Below are 21,527 nucleotides of genomic sequence, written 5' to 3'. Positions count from 1 at the left end.
ATATATATATATATATATATATATATATATATATATATATATATATATATATATATATATATATATATATATATATATATATATATATATATATATATATATATATATATATATATAGGCATATGCATACATAAATATATTTCTATATATATCTGCACACAGAGAGAGAAAGATAGATAGAAAGACCTATATATATAAATACATACATATATGTGTGTGTGTATAAATATATATATATATATATATATATATATATATATTCGTGCGCACTTATACGTATACATGCGCATATACTTGCACACATGCATATAACTGGGTGTGTATAATATTATACTATGCATGTGTGTATTTATACATATATATATATATATATATATATATATACACACACACGCACGTACACACACAGACCACATACACACACAGACCACATACACACACACAGACCACATACACACACACAGACGTACACACACAATACGAGGGTTTGCGATGGGGCAGAGAGACAGACAGACAGACAGACAGACAGACAGATAGATAGATAGATAGATAGATTGATAGATAGATAGATAGATAGATAGATAGATAGATAGATAGATAGATAGATAGATAGATAGATAGATGGATGGATAGATACATTTCTTTTATTAGCCACACAGGGCTCAACGAAGATGGGACAAATACAATGTAGAGCTTTTCTTTTTGGGAGGGGAGAAGGAAGGAAAAAAAAAAAAAAAAAAAAAAAAAAAAAAAAAAAAAATTGGTGGTGTCGATCAAAAGGGATCGTAGGAAGGGAAAAAGGGGCAGTTCGATCAAAAGGGATCGAAAAAGAAAAAAAAAGAAAAGGAAAGGCCGATCAATAGGGATCGTGTATCACACAGTAATGTTCTCGTGTAAAAAGAGGGGAGGACAGTTTAGGTTTAGCCGTGGAAGGAAAAGCCCACGGAAAAGACCACGGTAACCTTGGTCAATATTCTCATTGAAGAAACTATAACAGTAAGTGACTCTCTTTTGCCTTTTTGTTTTATTTTTTTTTCTTGTTCATAGGGTTATGCTCAAGATGGCTCCGTCGTTCACACGTGCCATCCTTGCTACATTCACCCATCTTTTTTTGAAGCATTCACTAGACAAGACTTCCCTTTCTACTCTCAACTTCCTCTTCAGGTGATACTTGAAGAAGTTGATGAGAGATTGCCCAGAGAGGAAAGTCTTTGTCTCTAGACCTTTCAGACGCGTCCACCATACACATTCTTTCGCCATAGCCACAAGTACGATGAAAATAGCTCTTCCTTCCCGTTTAAAGGAAGGAGGCGCGACAATATTCACGATAGACTCGGCTGATAGACCGACTCGTCCCACACGCGATAGCAGTTGTTCGACGTAAGCCCACAGCTCGGAAATGGTGGGACACTGTACGAGTGCGTGCAGAACGGTTTCGTCGCTCTGCCGGCATCTCGGACAGGTCGGCCCCGTGTTTCTCGAGCCATGCCTGTAGAGCTTATCCCGAACGGGTAGTGCTTCTCGATAGCACTGCCAGGCCAGGGATCTCTGGAAGTTGTCCATAGGTCCCGGCCCGAAGGTCGTCTTAAACAGGCGGGTCAGGTATTCCTCGTCGACGCCCAGGTTCGCCCCGAGATCGTCGTCGTACCTTCCCTCCACTAATCCACTATAGAATGCGTTAGTTGTGATGCAGTCGCTCAAGGTTGACCCGGGTTGTTGGAGTTGCCGAAGAGCAGCGCGACACTCGCGGTGCCATTCGCCCTTCCTCGGCCTCTTCTTGATCCATGACTGCAGTTCGGTCATGGAGACGAGCTGCGGGAAAGCGCGCCGCACAAACGGTGACCACACCTGTTCACCGCTGTCTACGTAGAGCCGGAGATGTCGCAGTCTCAGCGCGTGTCTGCGCATCATCAACCACGGCATGCCCAGTCCTCCTTTTAACGGGTGTTGGCAGCAAACGGATCGCCTAACCATCGGAACGCTTCCTTTCCACAAGAAGCGGAAGAGGATGCGCTCCAGTTTGGTGATGGTAGGGTCGGGACAAGGAACGACGGTCAGGCGGTAGTAGATGACGGACGCGATGTACGTGTTCGCCACCTCCGCCCGACCTTTCAGGGAAAGCTTCCTCTCGGCCCATTGCCGGGCTAGAGTGGCCACCCTTCTCGTTATCTCGTCCCAGTTCTTCTCCGTTTGGAGGTCTGGACCAAACCAGACCCCGAGCATCTCAACCGGACCGTCAGTCCAACGTCCCACGACGGAGGCGCTACTTGACGGCATGGGGTTGCTTCTCCAGGTGCCGAGCCGCAAGCCCACTGACTTATCCCGGTTGATTTTCGCTCCCGTTACCGCTTCGTAGTCTCTCAGTGTCTCGCCGACAAGCTCGATGTGCTTTTGGCTAGACACTATGACGGTGACGTCGTCCGCGTATGCCGACACGCTCGTCCCGCATCCCAACTCTCGCGGGATGCCCCTCAGCGTCGCCAGCTTCCGCAGTAGTGGCTCGAGAGTCAACACGTACAGAAGCGACGAGAGGGGGCATCCCTGACGGACCGAACGTGCAATGTCGAAGGGTCTTGATAGATGCCCATTGACGCGAACTACCGAACGGATGCCTCTGTACAAGGCAGCCATCCAGCCGCGGAAAATGGGACCGAAGCCGGCTGCTATGAGGACAGCCTCCAAGTATTGATGGTCTACCCTATCGAAAGCTTTCGATTGATCTAAATTGATCAGGGCCCCACCCATGCCAGGTTCCTTAACTACCCTCTCTATGATGTAGCGCATCAGATGGAGGTTGTCATGGATGCTCCTGCCCGGCACCGCGCACGTTTGCGCCTTGCCGATCAGTTTCTCGATGACAAGCGCCAACCGCTTGGCTAACACCTTGGCCAAAATTTTCAAGTCTGCATTGAGCAGAGTGATGGGCCTAAAGTTATCTATGACGTCCCCCTTGTTTGGATCTTTCTTCAGCAGCGTTACGGCTCCTCGACTCACAAAACCGGGAATGCTCCCGTTTTGCTGCCAGTTGCAGTACACCGCCACCAAGACGTCTCCAAACAAGTCTGGCTTACAGTTGTAAAGCTCGTAGGGCAGACCATCCAAACCCGGAGATTTGTCCCTCGAGCATCCCGCCATCGCGTCCCTCACTTCCGCCGCCGTGATGGCACCTTCGCAGCACTCCGCCTCTCTTGCCGAGAGTCGTGGCAGGCTGTGCAGGTAGGCACTGAAGTCCACCCTGCGTTCTCGCTCGCCATTCGTCCCAAACAGTCGAGCAAAGTGCCGCTGAAAGGCCTCACACATTTTGCTTGGCTCGAGCAGTTCGCGCCCCTGTTCGTCCACCAGAGACCGAATGGTGGCTTTGTTGCCCTGTTGCGCCTCCGCCACCCGGGCCTCTCGTGCGGCTCCAACACCTTCGTTTCTTAGAGCACGCATCCTAGCCCTGACAACGCACCCTTCGTGTTTGGCGTTGAAGTGTTGGTCAAGGGCCAACCTCGCCGCCAAAACGTCGGATGCGATGCCACTTCTAATTGCCTCTTCTAGCTTCTTAACTAGTTCACCCTCTACTCTGTTTCTGTCTATGGCTAGTGCTTTGCTATACCTAACCGCTTCTGCTTTTATTGCTCTCTTGAGGGCAAACCACCATTTGTTATTGATGATGGCTCCTGTCAAAGCCCTCTTTACTAACGTGCTAATCCGGTCTCTGAAAACTGGTCTCGACGGGAAAGACGCGTTTAGTTTCCAGTAACCGGAGCCCTGCCTATGTGTCTTATCTAAGTCTAGCGTACACGTCACAAGTTTGTGATCCGTGTAGCTGACTATGTGAAATTGTGGACACCCTATGCTATCTCTATCTACTCTCCTACACAGTATTCTATCTAGATACGATCTCGACGACCCGATGCGGTTTGTCCATGTCCACATTGGCGCATTCGGGTAATCGAGTCGGTACCTGTCAGACAGTTGAAAGCGTCTGAGCAGGTCTTTGAGGCATTTGCATCCCCGTCTATTCCTATCTCTGCCAACATAGTCTAGATGCGTGTCCAAGGTAGCATTCCAATCCCCCACTAAAAGTAAAGGACGAGACGTTCCTAGGAATACTTCTAGACGTCGAAAGAAATCCGGCCTACCTGTTAAAGGTGGTGCGTATACTGATATGAGTCGAAAAGCACACCCATCGCTGCCATCGACATCCAGAACAACCAATCTACCCTCCGGGTCTATGAATACTGTCTTTACTTCGAGATCCAGACTCTTGCGAAAGAGTACCGCCGTGCCACTACCGCCCATTCTCGGCAGACAGGGAGAAAAATAAATGATGGATAGATAGATAGATAGATAGATAGATAGATAGATAGATAGATAGATAGATAGATAGATAGATAGATAGATAGACAGATAAATTGATTGATTGATTGATTGATTGATTGATTGATTGATTGATTAAACAAAATGCAATCTATATGGATCGTTAGAGCGTCTTATAAAATATTTTGCAATATTTGTCTTCAGTTCTCTGGGCGCCGGACTGTTAATCCTGCAGATGGCTATGCGGAACATCAGTGAATGTTTTATTCCCGTTTTCCTATACCAGGGACAATGAATTCTCGTCCAAATACGTCGCTAGCAGCAAGTACACGCCTTTGACGAACCTCAAAAGGCCGAAATGCATGTGGCTCTCTTGCTGCCCGCTGCTGGGACGAAATTCCTCTCTCTCTCTCTCTCTCTCTCTCTCTCTCTCTCTCTCTTTCTCTCTCTCTCGCTGGTATTTATTCGTCTTCTTTACATGACGTCAATATGAAATATTACCTGAGCACAAAAACTGTCGTAACTGGCCTGTTGACTGTGTACCCAGTAGGTATGATGCATCTTAGGCTATTTTGATCAAATACTGTCTCAAATGCGTTTTCCAGATATATGTATAAATATATACATATATATATTTAGATATACATACATACATGTGTGTGCGGTTACCTGGCAGAATCGTTAGCAAGCCGGACGAAATGCTTAGCAGCATTTCGTCCGTCTTCACATTCTGAGTACAAATTCTGTCAAGATCGACTTCGACTTTTATTCTTTCGAGATCGATAAAATAAGTACCAGTTAAACACTAGGGTCAACGTAATCAACTTACCCTCTCCCCTGAAGTTGCTAATCTTGTACCAAAATTTGAAATTATTATTATATTATTATTATTATTATTATGTGAGGTCGCATAGTCTTGTGGTCAGGGTGTTGCACTCACGATTGGTAGATCGTGATTTCAATTCCTAGACCGGGTGGTGCGTTGTGTTCTTGAGCAAAACACTTCATTTCCCGTTGCTCTGCGGTCACTTCGACACCTGAGGCGTGGCACAAAGTACACCTGTTGAGGCAACGTCGATTTGATGGCAGGAGTGAGCCAATGTATGGCACAAACATTTGATCTCTATAAACAAATCATTTGTGCAGATCGTTCGGCAAAAGCTGTACGCTCATCCGTCGTCTTCGGCGGGAGCGTACAGCATCATTAATGGTATTATTATTATTATTTAAAAGGGTTTGATTCAGCCCCATGCAACTTGAAGCTTCGTAAGTTCCCTACAGGAATCTCGCTCGTCGCGCTCAGGCTGCCTGTGCGCGATGGGCTAGATCTCTGTAAGGAGCCTGTGAAACTTTATGATGCATGGGGCCAAATCAGACTATTTTAAATAATAATTTATGTAACTCCAACTAAATGTGTTGAGTGTCTCTTTCCTCTTTCATTTTCCCACTCACTTGTGAATACATACATACATACATACATACATACATACATACATGTGATTGTTTTTTTTGTTTGTTTTTTTGTTTTTTGTTGTTTTTTTTCTTTTTTGGAAAGGCGGATACCGGAGGTAACAAAGCTACAATTAATAGCGTTTATTATTGGGTCTAAAGAATATCTTTGATTAGAATACTGCGAATTTTTAAACCCAAATATTTACACGCTAACATTTGTGTATCTTTGTCTGCTTCAAGGATTTGCTGTTCCAATTTAAAAAATAATAATTTTCTCATGTTCACTTGAAGTTTATAAATTCTTATGACTGCAACCCCATGTATATTTTATTATTATTATTGAGTGAGAGAGCAGTGCATGTCATCAAAGTGACACTGGGGTAAAATATACGAAGCCCAGTATACCCATCATGACTACCCGTCTGATAAGGGTACACCAGGCACATGCATCACAACCATATGTGCATGACATGGTGATCTTATATCAAGATAAACAGCGCATGACCTCGCAGGTGGGGCCCAGTTAGAATTTTCTTCAGGTCGAGTAGCCCTTTCCATGCAAAAGGTCTCTGAATAAGGTTTGTTTAAGTATGTTGAACGAAACACCCATGTTTCCAAAGGTGAATTATTCAAACCCCAAAGAACTCCTCTCAACACATGTGTATGATGCTCCCCCACTACTTCTGCTCGTGATCAGAGATGCACATATCGTCAGCCACCAAGGGACATGCTCAACTGGTTAAGGTCAAACAACTTACAAGCAAATCTGTGGTATTGAGCAGAATATTTGCTGTAGCCCATCTTTTATACCAAGACAAAACAATGTACATGATAACACTTCCAATCAGTTAAGATCAGAAGCCATGAGAGCCACTGCCTAGTACTGCATCCGGGCATTATTATTATTATTATTATTATTATTATTATTATTATTATTAGTATTATTATTAGTATTATTATTATTATTAGAAGAAGAAGAAGGAGAAGAAGAAGAAGAAGAAGAAGAAGAAGAAGAAGAAGAAGAAGAAGAAGAAGAAGAAGAAGAACAACAACAACAACAACAACAACAACAACAAAATGCAATATATACAATATACAGACCCTGCGCAAGGATAACGAGCAATTTAATGAAGCGTTCCATATTTTTATCAAGCATAGCCGCAGTCAAATGACAAACAAGTAAAAGAATAAAAGAAAAAAACGAATACACACACACACACACACACACACACACACACACACACACACACACACACATACAACTCATGGTTCGAGGTCGTGAGAATTGTCAGAAGTCAAGTGACAAACGAAATCACTTTCTTAAAGCATGGCCGCATTCAAATATTCATGAAGCAAAGCAAACGTTTATGAATATTCATGAACTAAGTGGTCATAAATTATCATTGTGTTTCCTTCCTTCGCCAACATTTTCAAAATATTAGACTCATAACTAGTAAAAGTTTCTTTAATTATAAAAATCGAACAAATTTTAATTAAGATTGTGGGTGGAAAATAAAGTTGTTTTCTATTTGCTTGCTAATAAACAAATAATATTTCACAGAGTCTTCTCAATATTATCATGAAGGTTTGTCTAGCAGACTGCATTTTATAAAGAAATTTCATACAGCCTAGAGACCTGTTTTTTTATACAAATAGAAAAAGAAATATCAACTGATATAATCCCACGTTTACCCCTGTAGCAATGTCTTTCTCCTTTTCAATTTACTAGAGAATCACTCCCCTCGCCGCACGATATAATTTCCATAATAATAATAATAATAATAATAATTGTAATTAAGAAAAGAAACAGAGAGCCTTATTGTAGCAACCTAAGATCAAGCGATAAAACAAACAACTGAAGAAAAAAAAAAATATATATATATATATATATATATATATATATATATATATATATATACATATATATATATATATATATATATATATTAAGGTAGTAAAAAAGACTTTAACGTCTATTTCTAGCAGCGCGTGGTGATGCATTAAGCTGACCCCTTGTTATAATTATGTATATAATTATAAAATAATTTGTAATATATATATATATATGTGTGTGTATATGTGTGTGTGTGTGTGTGTGTGTGTGTGTGTGTGTGTGTGTGTGTGTGTGTGTGTGTGTGTGTGTGTGGAGAGAATATGTCAGAAAAATGTAGGGCTTGTGAAATTTGGAACGAGACTGTGGCACACATTGTGGCAGAATGCCCCAAGTTGGCACAGGAAGAATATAAGAAATGGAGGTACGACCAAGTTGTAAAAATTTTGCACTGGAAACTGTGCCAGAAATGGGGATTTAAAGCTGGAAATACCTGGTACAATCATCGAGTCGAATGAGTACTGGAGTTGGAGAAATGTAAGATTTTGTGGGACTTTTCTATTCAAACAGACAAGAAGTTAGAAAATAATAGGCTGGACATAACAATTATAGATAAGGAAAAGCAAAGTTGCTTCTCTATCGACCCATCATGCCCGATTGATTCCAAGATCGTAAGGGAAGGAAGAGAAAAGTAAAAAAATTACAATCCCTTAAAATTTGAAATAGGAAGAATTTGGAACATGAAAACAGTAAAGGTCTCTCCTATAATAATTGGTGCGTTAGGAACAGTAAGCAAAAATATGGACAAATGGCTGAAGGAGGTTGGAATAGAATGCCCTGTAGAGCTTCTACATAAAGTTAGTCTCTTAGAGACAGCAAAGATTACCAAGAGGGTACTAAGTACCTGATGCAGTACCAGGCACTGGCTCTCATGGCTTCTGATCTTAACTGACTGGAAGTGTTATTATGTACATTGTTTTGTCTTGGTATAAAAAGGTGGGCTAAGTAAATATTCTGCTCAGTACCACAGAGTTGCTTGATTTTAACCAGTTGGGCATGTCCCTTAGTGACTGACAACTTTGAGCAGGATAGGCCACTCAACCTGAAGAAGACTCTAACTGGGCCTTGTCTGCAAGGTCACGCGCTGTTTTTCTTGATATAAGGTCACCATGTCGCGCACTTGTGGTTGTGAAACATGTACCCGGTATACCGTTATCAGACGGATAGTCATGATGGGTATAGTGAGCTTCGTATATCTGTACCCCAGTGTCATTTTGATGGTATGCATTGCTCACTCACTCAATAATAATAATAAAATTAATAATGATAATAATAATTATGATGATTTCAAATTTTGGCACAAGGTCAGTTAGTTCGGGAAGAGGGTAAGTCGATTACATCGACTCCAGTATTAAACTGGTACTTATTTCATCGACCCCGAAAGCAAAGTCGACCTCGGCGGAATTTGACCGCAGAACATGAAACAGACAAAATGTAGTCAAGTATTTGCCCGGCGTACTAATGATTCTGCCAGCTCGCCGCCTTAATAATAATAATAATAATAATAATAATAATAATAATAATAATAATAATAATAATAATTATTATTATTATTATTATTATTATTATTATTATTATTATTATTATTATTATCATTATCATGTAATGAAAACTCAGCTTATTTTGCTGGGTGTGATGGAAAGCGTCTGCTGTCCACAGCCAGCAGACTAAGTTGACAATTGTTTACTGGTCATGCTTCAAGAACTTTGCAAAGAACTCTTGCAGTTCCAAACAATGCTGATTTTTGTAGGTGTTTTACCTTCACACTTGCATCAATCTTTTATAGCCAAGTTGGTAGTTGAGTGCTGAGACTTCCAAGTACACCAATTACGATTGGTATCACGTCTACTCTCTTCATTGACCACAACCTTCGTATTTCCCACTTTAAATCGGCTTAGTTGCTTATTTTTTTCTTCTTTCACATTGATACTGTTGTCACTGGGGCATATTATCTTGATTATTATGCATGTTCCTTCTTTTTTTATTCACCACAACAATGTCCGGTTTCCGATGTCTGGTCAGGTGATCACACTGGATTACTGCATCCCACAGAATTTTGCAGTTCTCGTTCTCGGTGACTTTTTTCAGGGGTTTGCTCATACCACGTCTTTGCTCTTTGTAATCCGTGATTTCCACAGAACTCCCAAGGGATCATTCTTGCCATATTGTCATGATGTCTTTTGTATTCGCGTTGTGCCAATTTAGGGCATTCGCTAACGATGTACCATACCGTTTCATCTCTCTCACCACACATTCTGCATTTGTCGCTGTCGGTAGTGTGTCTATTCTGCACTTTACATAGTGAATCCTCAACGTTTATTCTTGAGTGCTTCTGTCTCTATCTTCAGGTCACTCCTCTTCATCCATAGCCACCAGTTCTCTGTACCTGTCTTGGCGTTCACATCTCTTGCAAACTCACTGAACATTTTTTTTCCTTCCATGCTTCTTTTTGTGTTCATTTCTTGTTTAAAATTTTCTTTCATTGTACAATTTTCAGTTTTGATGACGCCGGCCGTCTTTGCATATTTCAACAATGGCTCCACGACATTTTTTATATACCACTCTAATCTGTTTTCCTCTGCTTCGATATAGTCCTGGCAACTAATCAAACTTCTCCCACCCATTCTTCTGAACAAGTACAGCCTATCGGTGTTACTCATAGGGTGTCAACATTTTCATTGTCAACATTTTCTGGTCTTGGGATCCATTTTCTTCATTTCTCTCTTTTGCCATTTTATAATTCCAGCTCCATACCGAAGTGATGCTATCGCTCGCGTATTAACTGCTTGAATTTTATTCCATCCATTCAATTTTGAGTGATGAATCTCCGTCGTTCGACGAAGCGAGTATTGTGTTATTCAATTAGTTGAATTACCTGCTCCTGGATATTGACGTATATATAACATCATGTAATCTCTGTACATCTGAAAACTTAGAAATTCTCTCTGATACTGATCCAACACTTAATATGCATTTACCATGCATTCGTAAGTTATTTCTTTTGTAAATAAAGAATACTTAAAACCTTTAAACATTTTGCTCCCCACAGACTACTCCAACAGGAAATAAAGGACTACATGTACACACGCTCAACTTCAAACCAACCAAACAGCTTTTACTTCTTTATGCAAACTTGCCAAATTCAACTAAATGTAATTCTTTTCCATTCCTATAATTCCTCGTTTAATAATAACCTGTAATCCACTCAAGCCACCAAACTGTTGCTGTCAGTTCTCGTTATTGTTGCTTTATATACACCATTAACACTATTGTAATTTATTATATATCCTTGCTAAGGCGGCGAGCTGGCAGAAATGTTAGCACACCGGGCGAAATGCTTAGCGGCATTTCGTTTGCCGTTACGTTCTGAGTTCAAATTCCGTCGAGGTTGACTTTGCCTTTCATCCTTTCGGGGTCGATAAATTAAATACCAGTGTTTCACAGGGGTCGATGCAATCGACTTAATCCTTTTGTCTGTCCTTGTTTGTCCCCTCTATGTTTATCCCCTTGTTGGCAATAAAGAAATAAGAAACGTTAGCACGCCGGGCGAAATGCTTAGCAGTATTTCGTCTGCCGTTACGTTCTGAGTTCAAATTCCGCCGAGGTCGTCTTTGCCTTTCATCCTTTCGGGGTCGAGAAATTAAGTACCAGTGTTTCACAGGGGTCGATGTAATCGACTTAATCCCTTTGTCTGTCCTTGTTTGTCCTCTCTGTGTGTAGCCCCTTGTGGGCAATAAAAGAAATAAGAAACGTTAGTAAGCTGATAAAAATGCTTAGCAGCACTTCGACCTCTTTACATTCTAAATTCAAATTCCGCCGAGATCGACTTCATCTTTCATCTCTCCTGGGGTCAATATAATCGACTAGCCCCCTCCCACAAGACTTCTGGCCTTGTGCCTATAGCAGAAAGGGTTATATATATGTTTGCTTTCTTCCCAGTACTTTTTTTTTATTCCCTTATATTCTTCAGCCTGCAATTACCAATCTTCTGAGCTTTGAGTTATTAACGATTTCGTTCGTTTTCCTACCTTGATTATTTAGCTCACTGATCTCAACCATTCATCTCACACTATAAACGCTCATCCACCATCATTACCATTGTTTTCGTAGCTTCCATTATTTATTTATCCAAGATTTCCTATCTTAATTTTTAAATTTAATCGAAGATTTTTTTTTACTCTAACTCAAACGTCAACCATAACCCCACCACCATCACCACCACCACCTTATGTGTTCGACTAATCCACCATTCCATCTCGAATCACATTATATCAGATTATTTCATCTGATGCGGTTTTAAATTTTTTGTACATCGCACTTAACCTTTTTTTTTGCAAACTTTTTTTCTATTTATTACATAACGCCACTATTTAAAGACCTTTTAACCTAATGCATCTACAGAACGCTGTCATACTATCTCATGACTTGACACTGTGTGAACTGGAGTCCCCAGTGACAGCCCGCTGATAGTGGTTTCTAATTTTGGCACGATGCCAGCAATTTAGGGGAGGTGAGTAAGTCAATTACAACGGCCCCAGTGCTCAAGTGGTACTTATTTTATCGTTTCCCGAAAGATTGAAAGATTTGAACTCAGAACGTGAAGTCAGAAGAAATTCCGGTAAGCATTTTGTCCGATGCAGAAGCGATTCTGCCAGTTCGCCGCCTTAAACAGGACGCTGATATGAAACAAAGAGTCAAACACATGGTTTGTAAATTAATCATTCCAGCTCACTGAACCCTACCGGATTTGTTGTAGATATAAAGAGACTGGCTGCTTGTTTCTCTTGGATTGGTCAAGTGATATATACACTACTGATGAGACTCCAATAAAGGTCGAAAATCGTTTTTTAACATTTTCAATCTAAGAGAAGCGGTTAAATTCGCCATCATTGTATGTCTGGTATGTTGGTTTCTACATTCATACATACGTACATACATACATGCATACATACATACATACATACATACATACATACATACATACATAACAAATCAAGACATGTGTGTGGGGGGGTGAATTAATAATAAAGAGAACAGAGATTTATATATTCAGTTTTATTCTACAGTCAATCACGTCTTTCATTTCTGCACCCACATATGTTTCTGCTGCAATATATTATATTTATACATACATACATACATGTGTGTGTGTGTGTAAGTATGTATATACATTCTTCAGCCTTCATTATCTTTAATTACACAACGTCACGTCATACCATCTTAATTATTCTCCCAGCAACTAAATTTCCAGTTTAATCCATTTTTCATAGACCACAATTTTATTACATGAAAATGTATACATTTTCTAAACAACTGACTACTTTTTAATTAACACTTCAAACTCTACACCCTCGTTATTCTTTATTTAGTATCTAAGTCTTATTAAATGTTTATACATTACCTACCTCGCGCAGTAATACATTCACAACCATACGTTCATATTATCTAAACATACAAACTTCGAATTATGTTTCATTACGTTTAAACATTCAACACTTAAATCTCGGATGTAACTTATGTTAATAGGCCAAGATTAGTATCGAATTACTTTTGTTACACCATTTAATTAGCAATAATTAAGTAATCACATTAATATTTCATCAATATCCCGATTTCACAAGGATCTGTCGTATTTTAAATAACTAATAACTGTTACTCCCCTTTCAATTCATATCATCATTTATTCTGCAGCTACCCACCATGTTGGTATTTAAATAGCTACCGACCGTAAATATGTCATTAACAGTCATACAATTTCCGAGATATGCCTTCAAAATAAATTAGCCTATTTTATTTTACTGCCTGTAACCAATTTACATCTATAGTATATATAAATATATACATTAATATTTGTTTTTACGTTCAATTATAATAAAAACAGCTTTCCATTAATCTGATGGGTAGTTTGGAAAAGTAAAAATTCATTATTCTTCTATAAGACTGTTGTTCACAGTGACTTCGAAGTTTCGGCCAGCTAAGCCGTCGCTGGAGTGCCTACGATGGCTTAATGGCTTAACTGGCCGAAGCTTCGGAATCAGTGTCAACAAAATTCTTGTGCTTATATATATATATATCACAGATATATTTTCGTATTTTCGCATGGCTACGTCTGCATTATTATTATTTATATAAATCTATGGCTATATTTTTTTTATCACTATCTATTTTTATAACTGTATATATTTTTAACTATAATGGTACACTGTATTCTTCCTGTTTTTATGTTTTCATTTTGTTTTAAATGTAATAAATTTCTTTGTGCATCCTTCCCTGAAGATATTCTCACTTGTAGTAATTAACCCAGTTAATTTAGTTAAATTAAATTAAATTTGGTTAATTTTTATGCTGCAAGTGATGAATTGAAACAATTGTAGGTTAGACAGAAAAAAAAATGTACTGACCCCCAAATGAGAAGACAAAAAAATGCTGTTTATCCTGCAGTTTTGCAATAAGTTCCACGTCTACAAATTATATCATTGTTTTCATGAAAATTGTTAATTGCTTGAAAGATATTGGTCAAGTTTAATAAAATTTAATATGTGCTCAATGCACGAAGTGTCATTGTTGAATCAAGGGCCCAATTAAAAGCCCTTTGCAGGGGCTAACTTAAAAGCCGCCCAATTGAGCAGCTTTTAAGTTAATATATATATATATATATATATATATATATATATATATATATATATATATATAATCCAAGAGAGTTAGGGGTTGAGAATCCAACCCACTAAGGGATAATATCTATCCAATATACTGCTGGGAAGGTACCCAATTATTGCTACATTAGTGTTTTACCAAGTACAATAAGTGGGTGCGGGTAAAAGGGGTTTTACCCTAAATTTATATAGCAATAAGAAAATGGAGTGGAATATGAGGTACTCATCAACTTGCAGACACTGTACTCTGTTGATAAATCCGTTTATTTTACAACCAAAAGGACAATAAAGACAATATACAGGCACTTATGACATACTATGTAATATGAACAATTAAAATTTTAAATTTAAAAGGACAATGAGCAACCGAAGAAGGGACAAAATCTTACAGCTGTTTCGGCCTAGCGTTGGTATGCCCCATTCTATCTTTATAACTCCAGTACGCTGGAGTAATTGGTAGGTTGTAAAATAAACGGATTAATCAACAGAGCACAGTGTCTGCAAGTTGATGAGTACCTCATATTCCCCTCCAGTTTCTTATTGCTATATATATATATATATATATATATATATATATATATATATATATATATATATATATATATATATATATATATATATATATATATATATCACTTAGGAATAGCGATACTAATAAGCTGGTGTTAAAACTCAAAAGACATATGGTGAGTGCATTGCGTTCTATAGCGGTACCAGCTGTAAACTAATGAAGTTCAATGCATAATTTCCTGTTAATTTGCCATTTATCTAATTTCATATACATACACATATTCTTTTATTTTTTATTTGTTTGTCATTTGACTGTGGCCATGCTGGAGCACTGCCTTGAAGGGTTTTAGTCGAAGAAATCGACTCCAGGACTTATTTCTTAAGCCTAGTATTTATACTGTCGGTCTTTTATGCCGAACCGCTAAGTTATGGGGGCGTAAACACACCAACACCGCTTGACAAGCGCTGATGGGGACAAACACAGACACAAGGGCACACACATACACGTACGAGAGGGTACCAAAAAGTAACCGGAAACGTTCTCTGTGGGACAAGCCCGTTGTAATTCAGGCTTCCACCGCTAGAAACAACTTGATGAGACCCTCAGACATCAGTCTGCCGACCGGCGCCCTCCGATAGGTCGTAATTCCACGTGGTGCGTCATTGTTTTGCAGTGCTTCACCCCTGTTCGTCAATTTTTGCGATAGCTGAAGCGAAGGAACAACGTGTTTCCGTGAAATTCTGTTTTCTGCCCGGGAAAATGGCGGCCGAAACAGTTGTCATGCTTCAAACAGCTTACAAGGACGCTGCCATGAGCAAAACACAAGTTTACGAGTGGTTTCCACGCTTTAGGAATGGTCACTTGTCGCTTGAAAACCAACCTCGTTCAGGACGGCCGTCAATCTCCCGAACGAATGGAAAGTCCAATGTCAAGACGATGCTAATTTGTTTCAGCCATGCAAAAGGTATTATGCACACAGAACTTGTTGCACCTGGTCAAACTGTTAACCGAACATTTTACTTGGCAGTTCTGAAGCATTTGCGAGACGCGATGAGACCTGTAGCAAAGTGGAGAATGGTGATTTCATCACGACAATGCGCTTGCGCACATCGCCTTGAGTGTAAGACTGCTTTTGCATCATTTTGCAGGACTTCCAGGACTGCTTCGAACAGTGGAAAACGCGTCTGGACCAATGCATTGCTTCCGGGAAATTCTGTTTTCTGCCGGGGAAAACGGCAGCCGAAACAGTTGTCATGCCTCAAACAGCTCACAAGGGCATTACCATGAGCAAAACACAAGTTTACGGGTGGTTCCACCTTTTAAGAATGTTGATATGACCGGCGTGTCCTGGAGATCCTGCAACGAATTTTGCGCGAGGAATTGCGAATGAAAAGAGTTGCAGCAAAATTTATGCATCGCTTGCTCACGGAAGATAAAAAGCAGTCACGACTGAACGCGTGTCGTGAACTGAAAGAACAGTTGGAAGTTGATGCGGATCTTTTTTTCGAAGGTCATCACCGGTGACGAAAGGTGAGGCTACGGAATTTGCAGAGGTGGGAGAGGTGAAGTAAAAAAACACACACACAACGGACTCTCTTCAGATTTCGTCTGCCAAATCCACTTACAAGGCTTTGGTCGACTCGAAGCTATAGTAGAAGACACTTGCCCAAGGTTCCACGCAGTGGGACTGCATCCGAAACCACAGCCACTTATATTATATGAGATTAAAATTGTCTGGGACAATCTGTGTTGAACGCAAGAATAGCAGAGGATTCTACATCTAAACATTAGGGTTATTTTAGGGTCTATCTGATAACGGTTTTTATAGCCATGTCATATTTTTCCCTACTGCCTATCCTATTCTTTGCACTTAATATATATATATCTCCTACCACAAAACTATAAGACAGTCAAAACTGTTATACTCCAGTTCGCTTTAAACTCCATTAGTGGTAACACACTGAATAAAGCTGCATGGATATGCTTTTAACCAGGATGAAATTTGAATGCAGACGAACCAACAGGATGCAAAAGAACACCACATAATACGATATCCGTGCAGCAGAAATATATGTCGGAGGTTTAAGAAATATATTTACCGTATAAAAGACTGTAACAATAAAAACCGTGTTGGTGTATAATTCTCAATCTTTGTCTTAATGTCTTGCTTATAATCCAACAAATGTCTCAATGTACTGTTCGTAATCCAACAAAGCGAAATCAGGATTCACCCATTGGGTGAAATACATTGTGATTTTTTATCTCAAACAATCCCAACTTATTCCATTCGATGCGGTTATCCAGAACTTGGATTATACAAGAGTGCTTGAACGATACTTACCTAGATCTATTATCCCAACCCTTTCAATATATATATATATATATATATATATATATATATATATATATATATATATATATATATATATATATATATATATATACTGTTATTGTTATTTATCAATCTGTAACCTCGCCTTCCACTATACTTACTTTTTACAATTAAACCTCTCCCGCCCTTTCCAACTAAAGCCTCTTCTGTTCATATATATATATATATATATATATATATATTACACACACACACACACATTCAAGCACATGCATATATATATATATATATATATATATATATATATATATATATATATATATATATATATATATATATATATATATTGGGCGCGGGGATAAAAATGTGGGTGTTTATGCCTGTATGTATTTACAAAAGAAAGCCTCAGAATCCACCATGCCATGTTCAAGCCCTTCCTGAAACACCATCTCTGAGAATATTTTGTGCTTTACCGCTTGTAATTCACACCAACACTGTTGCAGTTTGCTTAGTGTGTAATCCGGGAGATGTGGATATACATGGCGAAGCGATTAGGATGTTGTACTTATGATCGTGGTTTCAATTCTTGGACCGGTTGTTATGTTGTGTTCTTGGGCAAAACGCTTCATCTCAAGTCGCTTTACGAAAACATCGACACGTGGCATGTGTTACACCATGCACCTCTTCCGATAACGTCGATTTACTTGAGGGTGTGAGCAAGTGTACAGCACATACAATTGATCGTTATAGACAAATCATTTGTGTAGGTTAGTCAGCAAGAAATTGCAGAACCGTCTTCCTCGGATGCGAGGGATTACCCTGAAATGGCTGGGAGGTGGTATACATTAATAGGAGCAACAAGAATAAAAGGTATGAGTACTTCATGTGGACCTCCAGGAAGATATACGCAATTTGCTAATACAGAGAAGCAGAGGCTATTGTAGTTGCGGTAGAAGAAGAAGAGGGAGGAGATAGTGTTTATGAACAGTGTGTTTATGGAACAGAGTTTGAAGTTTGTTGATAAGTGAGTCTTCGCTATTCAGTCAAGACGCTTTCTTTTGGATGCAGTCTCAAATGTCTCAGCCTTACACGACTGATTAAGGGAACAAATATTCGTTTTTGTGATTTCCTTGGTAGTTTTGTTTGTTTGCCTGGTGTTGGTACAGCTATAGCTTATTTTAAGGATGTTTCTATACAGCGTTTTGTGTCAGAGATTAAGGAAAATATATTTCTTTATTGAGACTAGAAATTTTTTTAGCAGCACTAGTTTTAATATCCAACGAAAATGGAGGTGTGTATCAGATAATGTTACAGCATCTCTTTTTACAATTTGACAGCAAGAAACTGAAGGTAGGGGTGGGGAAGATCTTTTGTGAACTTCTCCCTGAATCCGTTAAATTCTAGTTCTTTCCTATGGTAGAGGGCTGCATTGACAAAGTATTTCTTCGATAAATAGGCACCAGCTTGGCTGTGTGGTAAGATTTTTGCATCCCAACCTCATGTTTACGGGTTCAGTCTCACTGTATGCCAAATTTAGCAAGTGTCTTCTACTATAGCCTCGGACTAACCAAGATACTAGAAGATGGAAACTGAAAGAAGCCTGTCGCGTACATATATATATATATATAGTTGAAATTTACAGAAAACAACAAACAGGTGTATTAGTTTGAATACTCACGGGAAGGTGAGAAAGTCTTTTACGTTTCGAGCCTACGCTCTTCAACAGAAAGGAACATGGGGAAATAAACAGAGAGAGAATATTTAGATTCATGAAGATAATTATCATTAGACCGAAACTGCAGATCATATTAAGTGTATCTAATGTATATTCAGAGGTATGTTGCGATATACCTAGCCCATCAAATCTCTCTCTATCTCTCTCTCTCTCTCTCTCTCTCTCTGTATATATATATATATATATATATATATATATATATATAGAGAGAGAGAGAGAGAGAGAGAGAGAGAGAGAGAGAGAGAGAGATACATACATACATACATACATACATATATACGTAAGTACATACGTACATACATGCATACATACATATAGATGTGTTTGTAATTGTCTTTGTATTTGTGTGTCTCCTACCATTGCATGATAACCAGTGTTGATATGTTTATTTCCCCATAACTTAGCGTTTTGTCAATAAGAAACCGATAGAATAAAGAAAACACGCCTTAAAGTCGATTTGTTCGACTAAAACACTCCAAAGCTATGTCCCAGCGTGGCTGTAGTCCAATGAGCGTAACAAATAAAAGGTAATTAATCAGAACATCGAAAATTATAGAAGAGTAACAGGAACATTTACATAAATATATAGATTTTTCCTTAAGTTTCCGACGGGGGTCTATGCTTTCCTGTCGTTAAATTCAGGAGAACGTGTAATAAATTCACAATATTTAGATTCACGAAGATAATTATCATTAGACCGAAACTACAGATCATATTAGGTGTATCTAATGTATATCCAGAGGTATGTTACGATATGCCTAACCCATCATCTCTATATATACCTCAATGAATTCTGGGGCTGTATCTGTTCGGTTGTAAATGGAATATAAAGACCAAATTGACTGCATGTTTCTGAGTAGTCGTGAAGAAAGAAACTGTAGAAGCCCACAGTGTCATACAATCACTGCTGAGGATTACGTTAAGGGCACACGTGTCTATGGAATACTCAACCATTATACGCAAATAGAATGAATTGATGGTTCGTTTCATTGAACAACTAGGATTCTTAGATCAAACCGAAGGATGTTCAAGATTTAAGTATGTGTACTCACGCGCGTGCACACGTGCGTGTGTCAACGAATATGCATATATGCATATATATATATATATATATATATATATATATATATATATATATATATATATATATACATACATACATACATACATGCATACATGCATACATACATACATACATACATACATACATACATATGTATGCATGTGTAGGCGTGTGTGTGTTTGTGTGTGTGCTGTGTGTGTGTGTGTGTGTGTGTGTGTGTGTGTGTGTGTGTGTGTGTGTGTGTGTGTGTGTGTGTGTGTGTATGTGTGTGTATTTATGTAAATATATGTCTATTTATGTTTGCAATAGGCCCAAGATGCCACACTGTAGGACTGAACCAAGAACCATGTAGTTACCACTAAAATACATCTTGTATCTGGGGAAATAACTCGGGAAAGAAACCTTGTTAAGATATCAAAACTATTGTGAAACCCTTGCCGTCAACATTGGAAAACTTTGCGTGGTTTTTGCTCACTTAAGAAGATTGATTTTAATAACGGATTGACGGCTTATTGTCTGTGGAACACTTTTGTTTCTTTGTTTCGCTTCATCTCCATTTTGTAGTATATAGTGCGCATTTATCGTGTGTGAGGGTGTGTATGTGTGTGTGAGGGTGTGTGTGTGCGTGTGTTTGTGTGTGTGTTTGTGTGCGTGTGTGTGTGTGTGAGTGTGTTTGTGTGCGCGCGCTCGTGTGTGTGTGTGTGTAAATATATCGATGCACGCATATACACGCACAGACACATACATACACACACAGAAATATATATGAATATATATATATATATATATATATATATATATATATATATATATATATATATATATATATATATATATATAAACAAATATATATATGCCGTGTTTATGTATATAAATATATGGAGTGTGTATATACACACACAAACACATATACGTACATGTGTACATGCATGCACACACACACACACACACACACATATATATATATATATATATATATATATATAATGTAGTGTTGATCTTTCATTTTCATTGCTCGATATTTTCGTGTATGTGTGTGCGTGTGTGTATGTGTGTGTGTAAGTGTGTGTGTGTGTGTGTGTGTGTGCATTCACACACCCACACCATAGAAAACAGTGAGATCGAGCGATCGAGCGATCGATAGCTAGATGCGTATGTAGAAAATGGAAAGCAGAGTGAAACAGTGTGTGTGTGTGTGTGTATATAAACAGTGTGTGTATGTCATGTGTGTTGTGAGTATATGTGTGTGTTATATATCTATTCTTTATTCTTGTATTTGTTTCAGTCATGTGACTGCGGCCATGCTGGAGCACCGCCTTTAGTAGAACAAATCGATCCCAGGACTTATTCTTTTGTAAGCCTAGTACTTATTCTATCGGTTTCTTTGCCGAACCGCTAGATAACGGGGACATAAACACAGACACACAAATATACGCATACACACACACACACACACACACACACACACACACACACACACACACATATATATATATATACGACAGGCTTCATTCAGTTTCCGTCTACCAAATCCATTCCCAAGGCTTTGGTCGGCTCAAGGCTATAATAGAAGACCCTTGCC

At 38.9% G+C, this 21,527-nt stretch overlaps 1 protein-coding gene across 2 annotated transcripts in view; it reads right to left on the bottom strand.

Annotated features, from left to right (window-relative positions):
• The window catches only part of LOC149131308 (uncharacterized), a 75,702-nt gene that overhangs the window by 4,461 nt on the left and 49,714 nt on the right, over positions 1 to 21,527 (bottom strand). The window lies entirely within an intron of this gene.

Source organism: Octopus bimaculoides, chromosome 23 (genome assembly GCF_046866305.1).
Source record: "Octopus bimaculoides isolate indiv1 chromosome 23, ASM4686630v1, whole genome shotgun sequence".
Lineage (NCBI taxonomy): Eukaryota > Metazoa > Mollusca > Cephalopoda > Octopoda > Octopodidae > Octopus > Octopus bimaculoides.
This window is presented reverse-complemented; position numbering and strand designations above follow the sequence as displayed.